At 39.8% G+C, this 16035-nt stretch overlaps 1 long non-coding RNA gene across 1 annotated transcript; it reads left to right on the forward strand.

The window, feature by feature from the left end:
• The first annotated feature begins 8588 nt into the window (after positions 1-8588).
• On the forward strand, positions 8589-9027 carry LOC141787417 (uncharacterized). The gene is made up of 3 exons (XR_012598070.1): positions 8589-8695; positions 8784-8896; positions 8979-9027. It is a non-coding gene; the product is annotated as an uncharacterized LOC141787417 (long non-coding RNA).
• The last annotated feature ends 7008 nt before the right edge of the window (positions 9028-16035 follow it).

Raw genomic sequence — 16035 nt, forward strand, 5'->3', positions numbered from 1 at the left:
ATGGCTACAGTTGTAAGATTTGGATGCAGGATGATTAAATGATGTAATGTGTAGAAAAAGCATGGAAATGCTGTAAACCATGCTCATTTCTTACACTATAGAGAGCAGAGCCAGTGCAGGATTAATCTTATCCTGGTAGTTAGCCTGGTCTGGAGCAGGCTAGCTGCAGAGAATAAATCACCATAGTAACTAGTCCGGGATAAACTTGATCAGCTTTTTTTCAACCGACTTGGGGCTAACTTCATCCAGGATAACCAATGTTTGCCAGCTTAATCCCCTATCCTGGTTTTATGCAATACCCCCCAGACTGAAAAACAAAACAAACAAAAAAAAAACAATAATTGATTCTATTCAATTTCAGCTCATAGTGGCTTTGTGTGGTATGAAGATTAGCTAGTATGATTGTATAAAAGTATATAGGCGATAAAACACGAATAAAATATTTTTTGTGTGTTTTACCGAGTCTGTGCTGACCTTTGCTTTTATCACTTGGTATGGGATGCTCAACCTCAAAAATAGGAACAGGCTGCAGGGCATCACTAAGGTGTGTAGCAGAATTGCGGGCACAACACTTATTGACCTGACCATGCTGTACCAGAGGCAGACTCTGAAGAAGGCCCAGTCAGTCCTTGATGATCAGAGTCACCCCCTGCATGCTGAGTTCAGATTGCCTCCTTCAGGTCGCAGATACTGTGTACCAAAATGTAAAACGAATAGAATGAGGAATTATTTGGTTCCAGCAGCCATTGTGCTGCTAAATAACTAAATAAAAGGAAAACAAAAACATATTTCACAAATTGCAAAATAATCACTGTGTTTAACTTAAACATAAGTGTATTCTACAACTAAATAAGATAAAGTAAAGAATTCAGAGTGCTGATATTTGAGATTTTCGATGCAGGCTGGCATAATCTGATATATATATATATATATTTTTTTTTTACCAATATCTGGTATCAATATCAGATCGGGACATCCCTAATCACTGTGCTTCACAACAGTGTAGTTCACCCAATAAACCAAACTCAAATCTTCTGGAGTGCTGCTTTAAGAGCATTCAACAATCCACAACAGTGTCCCAGTTTACTTGCCAATAGTTGGAAGCATCATCTTATTTCAAACTGACCTTCAGTGACACACCGACAAAATAGTCAGCAGCTATCTTCTGAATCTTAGATATTATTTTGATATATTACCTCTCGAAAAACTCATCCGTCTGATCATTTCTCGACCTCTCCCCCTTGTTGCTTTCTTTCCCCTCTTCTTTCTCTTTATTTTTTTCATTGACTCTTCTGCTTCTTCTTGCCACCATGAGAGGTTGAAGAGCCTGAGGAGTCTGATAAGGGGTCGCTAGAGCAGGAGTAGCTTGACTCAGATGATCCAGAAGAATCTCTTGTTGCAATAGATGTCTCTGGGGATGGCTCATGCCTCATGTTGGGTGTTGGTTGTTTTTTTGAAGCTGTATAAAGACAAACATTGAAATATTAACTAGAGCAAACCCTACCCAACCTTAAATATTCAGGCCAGGCTGGCCGAGCCCTGAAATTACGTTAACTACCCGACCTGGCCAGGCCCTAAGTTCTGTGCAAGAACTTAACCCTTGAGCAGGAGCATATTAACCATTAGGCAACACAGGCAGTTGCCTGGGGCCCCTAGTTATCCAGAGGCCCCTAAACATCTCACAAAAATGTATTAATACAATTTTTCTGGTTCAAAGCCATTAATAGTATTTAATTCTGATTTTACATGCTGTTGTATGAGGTAGAGTAGATCAACATCCACATTTTATCCTCAATTTGTCAGTAAACCTCATACATTTGATGGCACTGGCCACTGGCTTTATTTTCAATCATAATATCCTGTAAAATACTTTAACCTTTTAACTGCTCACTCAAGTGTTTGGCAGAGGTCAATAAATGCAGGACTATTTTATTTGTTAAAAGAACATAACACATTGTTTGTCTCAGGACTGAAATAAATGCAAACACACTAAAAGAACTTGTACTTTCTCTGTGTAGGATTTTAAAAGCTAAAAGTTATTATTATAATAATTAGCTATTTTAATACTTGTCTAAAACATTTATAAATATGATTTATGTATAACATATTTTACTCATTAACCCCCCCCCCTTTTTTTTCAAACTCAGTATAATCTATTTTAGGTTCTGCTTGCCATTTTATTTAAATATATTTCTGCCTGTTCTAATTAATTTTGTCCCAATTTTTTTGTGTTATCGCTTAATCAACTGTTAGCTTATAAAATCTTCAACTCCCACACCAAGAACATTTCTGGGTTTTGGTTTGTTTTAAGTTTTCTTTGTTCCCTTAAGTGAATACAAAATCAAACAAGGATTTGATTATTTTTGTTTTTTAAAACATGAAATATCCCTGAATTTACTGATGACCTTTATCAAACTGTTGAACTGGTAGTTAAAAGGGTTAAAACATAACTTTTTTAAACTATATGACACTTACTATAAAAAGCACAAGGGCCCTGCACAGTATTGTTTTACAAAAATCTTTTTATTTATGTCCCTTCAGGGGCTTTGTAATCATAAACATTAGGGGCTCTAATTTCGTAGACCAGGTGCAGGCGCAGGCGCACTTGCCCTGCGCCGGCCTTGGTCGTGCGCACAGGGCGTGACCGACGCACTTTGCAAGTTTCCTGCAGTGCCAAGAGAGGCACAGTCAAGGTGCAGAGGAGCGCAGAGCTGCGCGTCCACGCCTCCCTCCGCACAAATGGCAGAGAGGGAGGAGAAAAGCCGTGAGTGGGTTTAACGCAGCCGAGCGCTGTCTTCACCAATCAAATGAGCACCTCTCCTCGCCTCTAAATGCCCTGCAGCCGAGGCGCAGCGTCTGATTGGTCTGAGTGATCTCCAGCACCGTGAAACAGTGCTGGTAGCGGAGACGGTCAGAGCCGCTGTGCCTGCAGCAGGACAATGGACAGTGGGGCACATCGGAGGACACGAAGCGCATCACCTTGTGGGTCAGCTCCCAGGACAGATTTAATCTGTTCCTTTGTCATTAATAGGAGTACAAAATGAAGAGACAGTTACACAGATGGCTTATTCATTCAGAATACTTTTTATTCCACCTGCACTCCTGGTTTGTCATCGCCAAACAGCAGAACCTATATACTGTATACTCTTCCGGTGTCTCCACCTCATCCTCCTTACAATAATGTACTCCATCTTTTTAGATCATGTTAAAAATAAAGACTAAAACAGAGAAATATGGGAAATCACGGGTAAATCCTGAATGAAAAACATTTATTATGTCTCTTTTTTCTTCGTCTTTTCTCTCCCTTTTTTCTTTGAATTAAATGAAATGGGAGAAGCCAGATATATACTCAGTATCAGATGTTAAGGCTGTTAATTGTTTAATTGTAAGATGTGCATCAAACTTCCAGCTGCCGTCAGGTTAACTTTCCATTATGACAAATGGCTTTATTCTGACATTAGATGTGATGGGAAAATTAATATAGATACAAATGTATATACTGATTCAGACGGTTATATTAAATAGTGATTGCTATGATTGTTTATTGCATTAAAATGTGCCTGACACTCTGGAAACCTGCCTCTGAGGCTTTGATGACATGTGCGCACATGTGCGCCTATCACCAAATTACAGCTGCGTGGGGTGCGCTCCGCCTTGCGCCTAGGATAGACCAGGTTGGAGCTGGCGAGCTTTCAGCATACTTTTTTGGCACGAAATTGTCACTGCACCAACATGAATCTGACGACACTTCCCCCTGGTGCGCCGTCAACTCCCCCTGGTGCGCAGTCACACCCATCTCTGCACAGACCGTCTACCAAATTGTCAAATTGGCAGCGCACATTGGTGCGCCGCACAAAATTAGCACTGCGCAGGCTGCGCCAGGCTTGGGCCCCCTGCGCTGCGCCACGAAATTAGAACCCTAAGATTCAAAATCTTATTTCGATCATAAATATTATTCCCTGGATGGGGATGCATATAAACTTGGTTATGTAACGAGAAACTTAAGCTTGTAGATAGCTAACAGATTTCAAAAGCAGGACAAGGGGCCTAGTTTACAAACTCACCTTCTGTCAAAACTGAACTAAATTACAGAATTTGAAGAAATGCATTTAGTTTGTGATGTCACTGTTATGATTCTGTTTTGGCTTTGTTTTTGTTGTAGGGTTTCGTTCTGTTTTTCCTCCTCCCCCTCCCTTTTCTGTTCTTTCTCCTGCAGGTAGGTGAGTGGCAGGGGGTGTGGCTGGCTTCTCTTCTCTGCAGCAGAGGCACACCTGGGTCCACTCAGCTAATCTACTCACCTATAAAAGCCTGGTCTTCACGTCACTGCTCTGCCAGATAATTCCGTTCACCTTGGTAGTCTTCCAGTGTTCTTTTGTGTGGTCTTTCTAGTTGCTAGTTGCTAAAGTTTTTGGTGTTTTTTCTGCAGTGTGATTCTTACCTGTGTTTTTTGTGTGCAGAAGTCCCGGTGTGCCTCGCGGCGTTTTTTCGGTTTCACCTGTACCTGTGCTCCTGTTTGTCTTCGGAGGATTCTCGTCGGCCAGCCAGCTCCCTGCCTTCACTGCCTGACTTTTTGAGTTATTAAAGACTTCTGGTTTTTTGACCTAACTTACCTGTGTCAGTCTCTGCTTTGGGGTCAGTTTGAACTAAGACCTAACAGTCACCCCGTACAAGATTATAATAATAACAAAAGTTTAATTAGCATAGAACAGTGATATGAAGGGCCCCAATGACTGGGTTTGCCTTTGGCCCCCAAATGACTAAATACACCCCTGCGCTTGAGGCAAAGGTCCATTTTACCTTTTTTTGAATCTTAATATCTCAGTCAGTTTAAATGAAAAATATATGATACTTGGCAAGGGTTATTTTTACATGTATTATTTTTAAAATTCTGTGATCCCATTGTTGTGAGTTGTATAGTAAAGGAGATACTGACCATGTGTACACTCTATGACTTTGTGCCCAACTTGGTCTCATCAACTCCCATATAAACACACACACACACACACACACACACACACACACACACACACACACAGATATATATACTGTGTGTCTGACATTTTAAAATATTTCCCCTATCAGAATCTGATAAATCTAAGCCTCTACCTTCAAATTAAAGCAAAAAAACAAAGTTTTAAGCCTCAGGGTTAAATTGAATAAAGGTCATTCATTTATTTAGAAATAGAGTTCATACTTTTAGTCACACATGAGAAAAAATGTAAAAAAAAATAAAAAATAAAATGAAATAATTAAAAATAACATTATTTGTACAAAACATATAGACATACTTAAGATATTTGTGAAAAACTTTGATTATTTACTTACCCTCCAACAGTTGTTCTTTTAAGAAATCTCTCTTCTTGGTTAGCTCCTTGATCAAGTCTTACTGGCATGCTATTTTCAGTTTTGCCAGGTCAAACTCATGTTTCTGCTTCTGGTGTTTTGCAGTCGGGGCCATTTGTGTGGCAGCACCTGGCAATGGCACAGAAATAGCAACTCCACGACAATACTAAACACATACTCAAGTAGCTACGTAGCTAGCTGGGTGTTGTTTGAAAGTTTGGGGTTACGAATTTGCACCGGTGAAACTTACCAGCAGACCCATCCTCTGCCTCAAAATGCTTCCTCTTGTCCTGTTTTCTTGGCCCTGAACGGGTTTGAATTCTCCTCAGGGGCGAAGGTGTTGGGAGCGGGTCGACAACCTCCATGTTGAACAATGGGTGATACGTTTGTTAAGACAATGGCACTACTCCGGGACTTCTTATTTCCGCAACTTTTGCCTGCCTTTAAAATAAAAGCGCTTACTTGAACGCAACATAAGACATGCTGGAAAGGAAAGAAGAACCATTCCAGATGTCAAAATAAAGCGGCCCGCCCCCCAAAAAACGAAGAACAACAAAAGAAGTCATGTTAAGCCTGGCTCACACTACAGGATTTTAAAAATCTTAAAAGATTCTGAAATCAGATTGTATCTCACACATAAGGATAATCTTCACAGATCATCTTCTCTTAAATCTTTAAAGTCTCGTGAATATTTTTCTAACTCCACCGTTAGGAGGATATTAAGATCGCAAGCTCCCCCAATAAGAGGCACAGCTGAGGGTCACATGATCGACAGGCGCCCTATGGCTGTAGGCGAAGCCCTTGCCATTACCAATATGGCCGTTATAGCCAATGTGCTTCATTTTCCATTTCAGAAACAGATAGGTGACATTGGCGAGACTACGGCCATGTTTTATACAGTCTATGATATAAACACTTAATGAGCATCTATTAAGTTCTTATCAAAGCTTATACCATAGTGGAGCAGATAAGTGAAAAAATCGTTCACTTGATGATGTAAGCATTAAATTTGGTACAGATACTCTCTAAGGGACACTCTTTTGAAACAAAACAATAGACATACCAAAATTCAAGATGGCGGCCATTTTTAAAGATGGACGCCATTTCTATCAGACGATTCTTATTTCAAAAGTTCAAATGGTGATGCAAGCATCAAATTTGGTACAGATACTCTCTAAGGGACACTCTTTTGAAACAAAATGTTAGACATGCCAAAATTCAAGATGGCGGCCATTTTTAAAAATGGATGCCATTTCCATTGAACGCTCATTGTTTTGACAGTTGAAATGGTGATGCGGGCATGAATTTTGGCACAAGTTCTCTCTAAGAGACAGTTTTTTGAAACAAAATGTTAGACACGCCAAAATTCAATTTTTGCACATACACTCTCTAACACTCATGAAAAATCAATTTAGACACCCCAAAATACAAATTGGTGACCATTTTTCATGATGGGGGCCATTTTATTCAAGATGGCTACCATTTCAGTTAAACGCTCATTATTCCAACTCAAACTCAAACGGTGATGCAAATGTAAAATTTGGCACAACTACTCTTTAAGGGTCACAAAAACTATGCTAGACATACAAAAATTGAAGATTGCCGCCATTTTTCAAGATGGCCACCATTTTGTTTTAAATAGCTCTGTTTTCAAGAACATTAATAATAATGACAATACTAATAATTTAATGGTAAAAACAATAATTACATGAATGCTAAAAAGAATACATTAAACCAACACTATGTAGTTTTTCAAACATGATATAGTCCTTACATATCCGTTGTCATGGCCCTCCGCTTTAGGATGAGTTGAATGACACCTCTTTCGTGTTCTGAAGTGGTCTGTATCGCTTGCACTAGCGCTATGTAACTTCGAGGTGGCTGGTAGTAACCCTGCCACACTAAAAAACTACAATTTTACATCGTCTTGCCTGCTTACGGCATACGTCACTTCCCCTGATTCCCGGTTTTCAAGGAAGTGTCGGCGAAAGCCAAACTCAGAGCTGTAGCCATGGCGGAGGCAGCAAGTAAGAGAAAATTTTTGTCGGAGGATGCAAAACAAAGAAAGCGAGAGAAAGACAAGCTGAATGCCCGGACCAGAATAAACATCGGTTCGGCGTTCACTCGGTGGCGTGAAATAAAAGATGAGGAGGGATGTCCGACTGATGCTGACTTGGCCCTGTTATTACTGGACTTGTAAGTACTTGTTGATTGTTTACAAACCGTGTACAGTATTCTCGAGTCTGTAACGTGACTTTTTGTATCACTAAGACCCATCTCATCCTGTTCATATTCATAAACAAGTAATCCCAGGCGGCAGCTATTTATTGCGAACATGGTAATTTTCGAAAGCTATTGAAACGATGACTGCAAACCGCTAAGCGTAAAAGAAAGTGTATGTGTGTTTAGCTTCCTCCGGTGTAAAATACCGGAAATGGAAGATCATTATATTGAATATTTCTAAGATTATCATCTTGGTGTTCATGTACCTGATCAAGCTGCTTGTGCTAACTGTAGCCTACACACGATTTTTTTTTTCATGAAATGTTTTGTTTCTACAGGTATCAACAGAAGCAAGTAACCTCAACTCCATATAAACCTCACTCTCTGCAGCCAATAGTTTCCAGTATTACAGAGGAGTCGGACTGTGGTAGGTACTGCGTTTATTTGTTTAATTTTTTACAGGGCCTGCAGTTTCATGTTTTCCCCAAATTTTACTTTATTTATATCATCATTGACTGAATTTCTGTTTTCACTCAGAGGGGAATTTGGAATGGAAGGTGTACAGATACTGCAACAATGTGCTGAGGCTGAAGAGCTCGATGTTTTAGAAGCCAGGTGAGTTTTTAATAGCCAGAAGCTGCAGTGCTCCCCTCCCCCCAGTACTTGTGAAAGCCCCTGGTCTTCTGAATTGTGTTCCTTGCATGCTGTCCTACAACACTTACTTATTGTTTCACAACAACACATTCTACGCTTTTGATTCTGTATTTTCAGATGGATGTTTTTGAGATTGTAAAGTCTTCTTTTTTTCACAGATGCAGACCATGGAAAGTACAAAAAATGGGGGCTCCAACATTCACTCGACATTTGGCATGCAGCGAAGAATTTAGGAAGAAGCTGAGATAGGTATACTATTTCATTGTATTATGAGGGATGTGTTGGTGATTGCATGTCTACACTTTTATAAAGTGCTGCAACAAAGCAGCATTTTTTGTGACTGTCTAACACTGGTCTTTTCTATTCTCAGGCTGGTACAGTGAGGGACTAGTCTAAACTGTTGCCTTGGATCTGGGACATTGTGAACCACTTCTGGTATTGTGCGAAGCAAGCATCATCTGTGGAGGATTTCAAGGTATGTTTGTGGAAAGTGAATTGAGGCCGTACAAAAACATGGATTACAGTAGGTTACAGATGTACAGATGTGGTTTTTAATTTTGCAGATGAGGTGGCACACTAATTCATCATGTTCGGAACCAACACACATGGGCAACTGGAGCCTGTGAGCATGAACCACTGGATGATGAAGCTCAGAAAAAACCTTGGATAAAACAAGGTAATTCCAATGTATTTTATGAGAGGTGCATGTTGCTTTGAATGGATTTTTGTCCATCTCATACTGAGATATGTCATTACAGGTTCAGCAGCTCATCAAGCCCTTATAGCAGTTGTCTTGGACAAGCGGTGGTTGAAGGATGTTAAGATATTCATCACCTTCAGGTATACACTTTTGTCAATGCTAATGTCAGTGTGTCTTACAAAAAAAATAATCCAAATAGTGCTACAGCTGGTGCAAGTTTTGCTAAAGTCACACATTACAATATCGATCTAAAAGATTTATTCACTGTCTGTTTATTGAGACATTTATACACTGATGGTAGAAGCAACAAGAAATAATGATAAAGTAAAATATAAGCATGTTCATTTATAAGGTCAGTAATTACCAAAATGTAATAACATTTGTATCTTTGTTCTCACACTATCCAGGACTACATCAGATCTGGGAAATTTCCAGAACCATATACTGATGTATGCAAGGAAGCGGTTCTCATACACTCCAGCAGTCTATCGCACACGGACTCTGCTCGCTGCAATAGACTATAACTGTCACAATGGCCGCCTCCCTGCACGAAACAAGGATGGACACAAGATGTAAGTTTATGCACATTTGCAGAGACACTCCCTGTCGTAATCTTAGAGCATTTTTTGAGTATTCTAAAATTGTTTGATATATTTAGTTACAGGCGATACTACAATAAAGGTCCAAGAGAGGGTGTTTTTCAGAGTTAACGCTGAGGATCATCCCTTATGTGTTTTGTTGAATGGACATGTTGACCTGCAATCTGACTTCATACACACAGCCACAGCTTTACCTGTACCCACACTCATATTGTTTGCTGCTATTACAGGGTTCAATTTTTATTACCAGTTTATTATTTTATTTTTCTACTGCATTTACACTTCTACATACATCACTCTCTCTTTACTTTATGCACAGTAACTTACTGTCCATCCTACACATTATTTATGATAATGAGTGGGATTTCTGCCGGAGTTGTTGTTGTTTTTGTAAATAATGTAAATAAAAGTTTGTTGTGCTTTGCAAAAAATGTCTTTATTTTACACACACACAAAAACAAGTGCACACAAAGAAGTAGAAAACAACAAAAACTAAAGCTCTGTTCTAAAGTAGTCGCCGAACCCTGAAACCTGTGTACTGTCCCATTGGGTCTGGAAAAGTGTCTGTTACTTTCCAGACACAGCAGCTTGGTATGACCACTCTGACGCCCACCCCGAGGCGACCATGCTGCCAGAGCACAAACTGGCGATACGCTGCGTGTCTGTACTGTCTTTGCTCCTCCCCAGGCTCCTGGTGATCCTCCACAGCAAAGATGTCATTCCAAGCTGCCCGGGCCAGACGCAACACCACCTCATCCAGGATGTATAAGCGCATGTGGGCCATGTTACTTATGCAGGTCTCTGGTGTTTGCCGACAGCACAGTCTTTCCTGGTCAGTGTTCATTTCCCAGCAGTTAGAACAGGCGCACCGATGGAGGGCCTCTCCACCTAGGTCTTTCTGCTGTTCAGGATCCCTCAGCAAAGCCAGTGCATCAAACATGAGGCCAGGAAGTCTTGTCAAGACCATTTTGAGCAACTGGTCTCTCTGCTCAGGGTCTAAAGCCTGGATAGTGGCATTTATCAGCATTTCGCTGTTCATGCAGATCCTGAATCCTCTGCTGGCTCTCGGGATCCAGGTCTTCAGGTGTCCTTCTCCCCCTTCCCCTCCCCCTCCCCCTATCTCTCCCTCTACCTACTCCCCTCCCCCCTCTACCTCTTCCCCTTCCCCTCCAAGTTGTACTCTGTGGGGGTTCAAACTCTGATGAGGCAGAGGTCGAGGTGTTCTCAGGAACATCAAATTCCTGATGAAACAAAGAAACAGAGTAGGTATGATGTAAATGCACAATTCTATGTTCAATATGAATCAATATTACACTGAACTATAAAGCCAAGGGAATTTTCACATACAGGGGATTTGTCTTGGGTTTACATAATTCTAAAATGATTGAATGTATCAGCAACAGAATCATTGAATAATAATAGTAATAATAAAACTGCAATTCGTAATGAGGAAGCTTTATTACGGAAATGTATGACTGCCACCCAATACCAATCATGTTATAACATGAAGCGTTTCACGTTCTTTCAATAAAGTTTAGCTCGTTATAACGTGAAAATATATTGTTCCAACAAAAACATAACACGTTATAACGTTACTGATCAATCATTATTTATATAAGATGACAGTAATACGCTGCCGTACTTATAACACAATTGTAAAGAATTATAAAAATAGAGGAAACAATGCAATGTAAAGAAAACGTATTGGGCATTTGTAGTATTTTTCCTGAGAAAAATGAAAGTTTGCCAGGCTAATCTGCTAAATAAGAAGAACAGGCATTTTATTCACGAGTTATAATGTATTTTGGGCGACCAATTTATGAGAAAGTTGCTCTAAAAAACTTGACAGGAAATAGTACAGCACAACAAATCCAGACCGTACCGGTATGTAGTTTTGTTTAGACCAGCTATTTCAAGAGTGTGATATCAACAGCTCGTGGTTGTCTTTACTTTTATTCACTTTATCGCTTCAACAGGACGAGGGCGACTTCACGGTAATAAAACCAAGTTGAACTTAGCGATTTATAACATCGTCATTTAGTCAGAAATAAATACATTACCTCGTCGCTATCCATCCTGCAAACAGCCGCTGAAGACAGAAGAATACTTTGGAGCGAAGTCCTGGCTTCTGTGTTTCGTTTTCAAAACAAATGCACAAGACCGGCAGATCCATATATTTACGACAGTACTCGCGCGCAAGGCCTCTTGGGTAGTTGAGTTCTCATAGCGGTCAAGCGGAGATCTTCCGTTGTCCTGCTTTAAAAGACGTTAAATCATAATAATAATTAATATTACTATTAAAATAATCTTAAGAAGAAAAATAATAATAACCTGAAAAAAATCTATATGTTTTATGGTACAGAGGTAAGAGAATTAAAATACAGGCACTTATTTTGCAGGGAATTTTTTTCTTTTTTTTTTATCAAACAGCTTAAGTTGGAAGGTGCAAATGTTTCAGGTTGGGGTTCACCTGCACAGCACTGTGCAGCTGCAAGTGTGAATTGAAGAGTAAGCAGCCAGCTTGAGTCTTTGGTATGGCTCAGTCTTTGTGTAGTTATCTTTTCTTTCTTTCTGTGTATCTCTGCCCCCCTCTCTCTCTTGCTCTTAAAAAAAAACATATATATATATATATATATATATATATATATATATATATATATATATATATATATATATATATATTAGGGCTGGGCAACAATTAAAACTTTTAATTGTAATTAAACACATGATTTCCCTGATTAATCATAATTAATTGCATTGTGAAAGTGCCATAACATCTGTCATGTTAACACTAAATTAGTACTTGTTAAACAGTAATAGTTAAATCACATATTTAGAGCAAATCAATTGAACAAAATGTAAATACAAAATTAAAGCTTATTGCCACTGTCCGGGCATTAAAGTGATACTCCGGGATGAAACAAGTTGGGTCCTATCACAAGGTTTAGGGCAGAAATTACCCCTACAGCAGTGTTTTTGTGCAGCAGAAGCCCAGAGCGCTCACACCAAAGACCCCCTCCCTGCTCGTCAGCCAGGGTCAGCCAGGGTCAGCCAGGGTCAGCCAGTTTCCTCTGCACTCAGACCATATTTTACTTAAAACACAAATAAACAGACTCCCACCAAAAAACTCTGATATCGGTCTGCATTCACGCTTTATTTAGAGAATTTTTAGCGCGTTTCTTACACCACTAAATAAGGCTCTAGTTCTCATCGTGTCTCTTTGTCCTGGCAGACTACCTGCGTTTGTTTATATCTGGCACGCCGTTTGCGCAGACTGATACACTTAGCGGCGAGCGCCTTTAAGTTCCGTGGGGTTGCCCCTCTTCTCCATGCTTGTTTTGGTTACTCATTGGGCCTTTTTCAAACCGCCCCCTACACACTCCCCCTCCATGACGGAGTGCACTCAGTGATGGAGTCACACTCGCAGCTGAATGAAGTTCACTTCATCAGGGTGTAGGGTATAAATACAGCTTTGGGACAGAAACTTCACTCGATCTCAGGCGGAAACAGATAAACAAAGAAAAAAAAGAAAATATAACATAGAAAATACAAAAGAAACTTACTCCCACGCTTCTTTGGCTGCATTTCCATTTTTTTATTGAAGAGTTTTTCATGATTCATTCTCGCTTTAATAGATTATTTTGTTTTTTGTAAATATTAAACGCTCAAATAAACATGAACTGTCTAAACAAATGCAAGGCAGACCTTAATGAATAACATGCACATCTAAAGTTGTGAACATCTGCATGACAATCATGAAATATTTGTGTTTGTTTAACAGTGTTTGTGCAGGCACATATGCGTGGAACTTACATTTGTCTGTTGCTTCCTCCATGGCTGACACCGGACACAATTTAGCACTGCACGTGTTCAGCGAGTCGGCATCCGTGCAGACTCGCTCGTGGAGGGTTTTATAGCCCACTACCCCTCCCGACGGATCGGTTTGGGATGGCCCTTAATGTGGCGGACACTCCGCGAGAACGCGCAAACGGAGGGGTAGCTGGTAGGGAGAGTGTGTAGGGGGCGGTTTGAAAAAGGCCCATTGTGTTTTTCCGCCAATTACGTCTGGTCCACCACGGTCAGCAACAGACATTTACAAAATAAAAGCATGTGAGCAACATGCACTAATGTGCAATAAAATATTCAACGGCGTTAATAGATTGACGGGTTAACGCAAAAATAATGCGTTAACTTGCCCAGCACTAGTATATATATATATATATATATATATATATATATATATATATATATATATATATATATATATATATATATATATATATATACATATATATATATATATGAAAGCATAAAAGCAAAAAATAAAAATAAAAAAAAAATAAAAAAATAAAGCCTCCCTTGTGACTGTTGCCTTGTTACGGTAAGGGAGCTTGTGTACTCTGATGAACTCTGTGAGCTATGCTGCTAGGGGGCAGTTCTGGCAGATTTAACCAATTCAGACAGGCCAAGGGTAAGGAGTTAGACAAAACACAGTCAAATAAACACTCTTGGCTTACAGTTTTGAAGTTTAGAGTGGCTGTAAATGGTTCCTTGTAAAAGGACCTCACGAGCACTCTTAACACCAGTTTTCTAGTACGGTGGTGGTTATCCTGAAAAATGACTGCCATTTTGAACATTCACGTGTCGAATGTCCTTGTTCAAATGAGTGGCTCTGAAGTAGTATTTGTGCCATCTTTTAAGCTCCATCACCATTAGAACCATTGAAAAAAGGTGCATACAATAAAAATAGCAGCCATCTTTAAAAATGGCCGCCATCTTGAAATTTTGTTGTGTCTAACGTTTTGTTTCAAAAGAGTGTCCTTTAGAGAGTATCTGTACCAAATTTGATGCTTGCATCACCATTTGAACTTTTGAAATAAGAATCGTCTGATAGAAATGGTGCACATCTACAAAAATGGCCGCCATCTTGAATGTTGGCGTTTCTAACATTTTATTCCAAAAGAGTGACCCTAAGAGAGTATCTGTGCCAAATTTCATGCTTGCATCACCATTTGAACAATTCTCTTGAAATTTTACAGTTATCTGCTCCACTACCATGGTCAGTGAGAATTCCAATGTCAACTGGTGTGCATTAGATTGGTTTAATGCACGCCAGTTGACAGTTAGTTCTGCAAGTTAAATCACCATTGTATCACTCCACTGTGCGCGTTACCATAGCAACGAGTCACACACATTTCAACGCATGCGAGACCAGCATGCGCTCCTACTGGGCCCCGTCTCTATAAAGCCTGGGTCGCACTACAGGATTCTCGCCCTGATTCAACCCAGATTCGGTCCTCCCAACAATTGGGGAAGAAATCTAGTCAGGGACTAAAATCGACCCCGACGTTCAGCCAAGATTATCTTCTAGTGTGAGCGGTTGACAGATGAATCTTTAGCCCCACGATCGTCTCACAGACTCGTCGGAGCCACCCCGATAATTTCCAAACATGTTTGATATTTATCTGGATGATTACAACATTCATTCTCACTGAGGATGACAACAGACAATTAGAAAGAGCCCCATTAGAAAGGGGCCCTGAGACCGGACAACAGACAACACAGGCTCAGAGTGAAACTGAAGGCTCAGGGTCAGCTGACTGCGCGCTCCACTGGCCCACTCGAGCCAGTTCAATAATGCCTGTAAAAATAACACATAACCACGCCATTTTCATACAGTAGCAAACTGTTGTTTTATCAGTGATGGGTGTGAGATCATGCCATTATTGGCTGATACAGCAACAGTTTCACCTCTGTCCCTCTGCGTGCGCGTATGGATGGAAAGGCACCACTGCAGACAGCTCCACTTCTTTCTCCTCCTGTCCCACCAGTGCGCTAAAAACATCAGATCAAACAACTGAGCACATGTGGTGCATCACTGTCTTTGGTCACATTATTCATAATTTCTTTTAAAGTTTACAGTTTGTGGGACCATGGTATAAGCGGATTAAACAACTCGGAAGCATGCATTAGACCGTTCTCTGCAGAGTAACACCACTCCGCTGCGCGTTGTGGTGTTCCCACTCCACATCGTGCCTTAGAACGGTCTAATGCACGCTTCCTTGTTGTTTAATCCTTACTTATACATTCTTATAAACACATAAAAATGTAGTTATGCACCTTACAAAGTCCATATAGCTGAAAGATTAAGTTGTTATAAATTCCTTTAAGTCTTGTATTAACTATTACAATGACCTTATTAAACACTTATTAAGCAGTTATATAGTCTTATAAACAAATAATAATGTTAATAAGGGTCTTATAAGTACTTACAAAGGTTGTATAATTGCTTATTACAGGACCTTAATATAAAGCGTTACCGACTTATCTGTTTAATTCTGTTTAATTTAGATGTGTAAAATTCTTTACATGTGTTGCTTTTAATACATTTCACCAAAAAGTGGTTAAAACCACATGTTTCTTAAATGACACGTTTGTTACACTTTTTATAATGGTCCAAAAAGTAAGTATATATGTGCTACCTCAGGGATATATGTGCTACACTTTACTATAAGG

The sequence above is a fragment of the Halichoeres trimaculatus genome, unplaced genomic scaffold (genome assembly GCF_033239565.1).
Source record: "Halichoeres trimaculatus isolate MK-OKI-2021-1 unplaced genomic scaffold, fHalTri1.1 fHalTri1_scaffold_1, whole genome shotgun sequence".
NCBI lineage: Eukaryota > Metazoa > Chordata > Actinopteri > Labriformes > Labridae > Halichoeres > Halichoeres trimaculatus.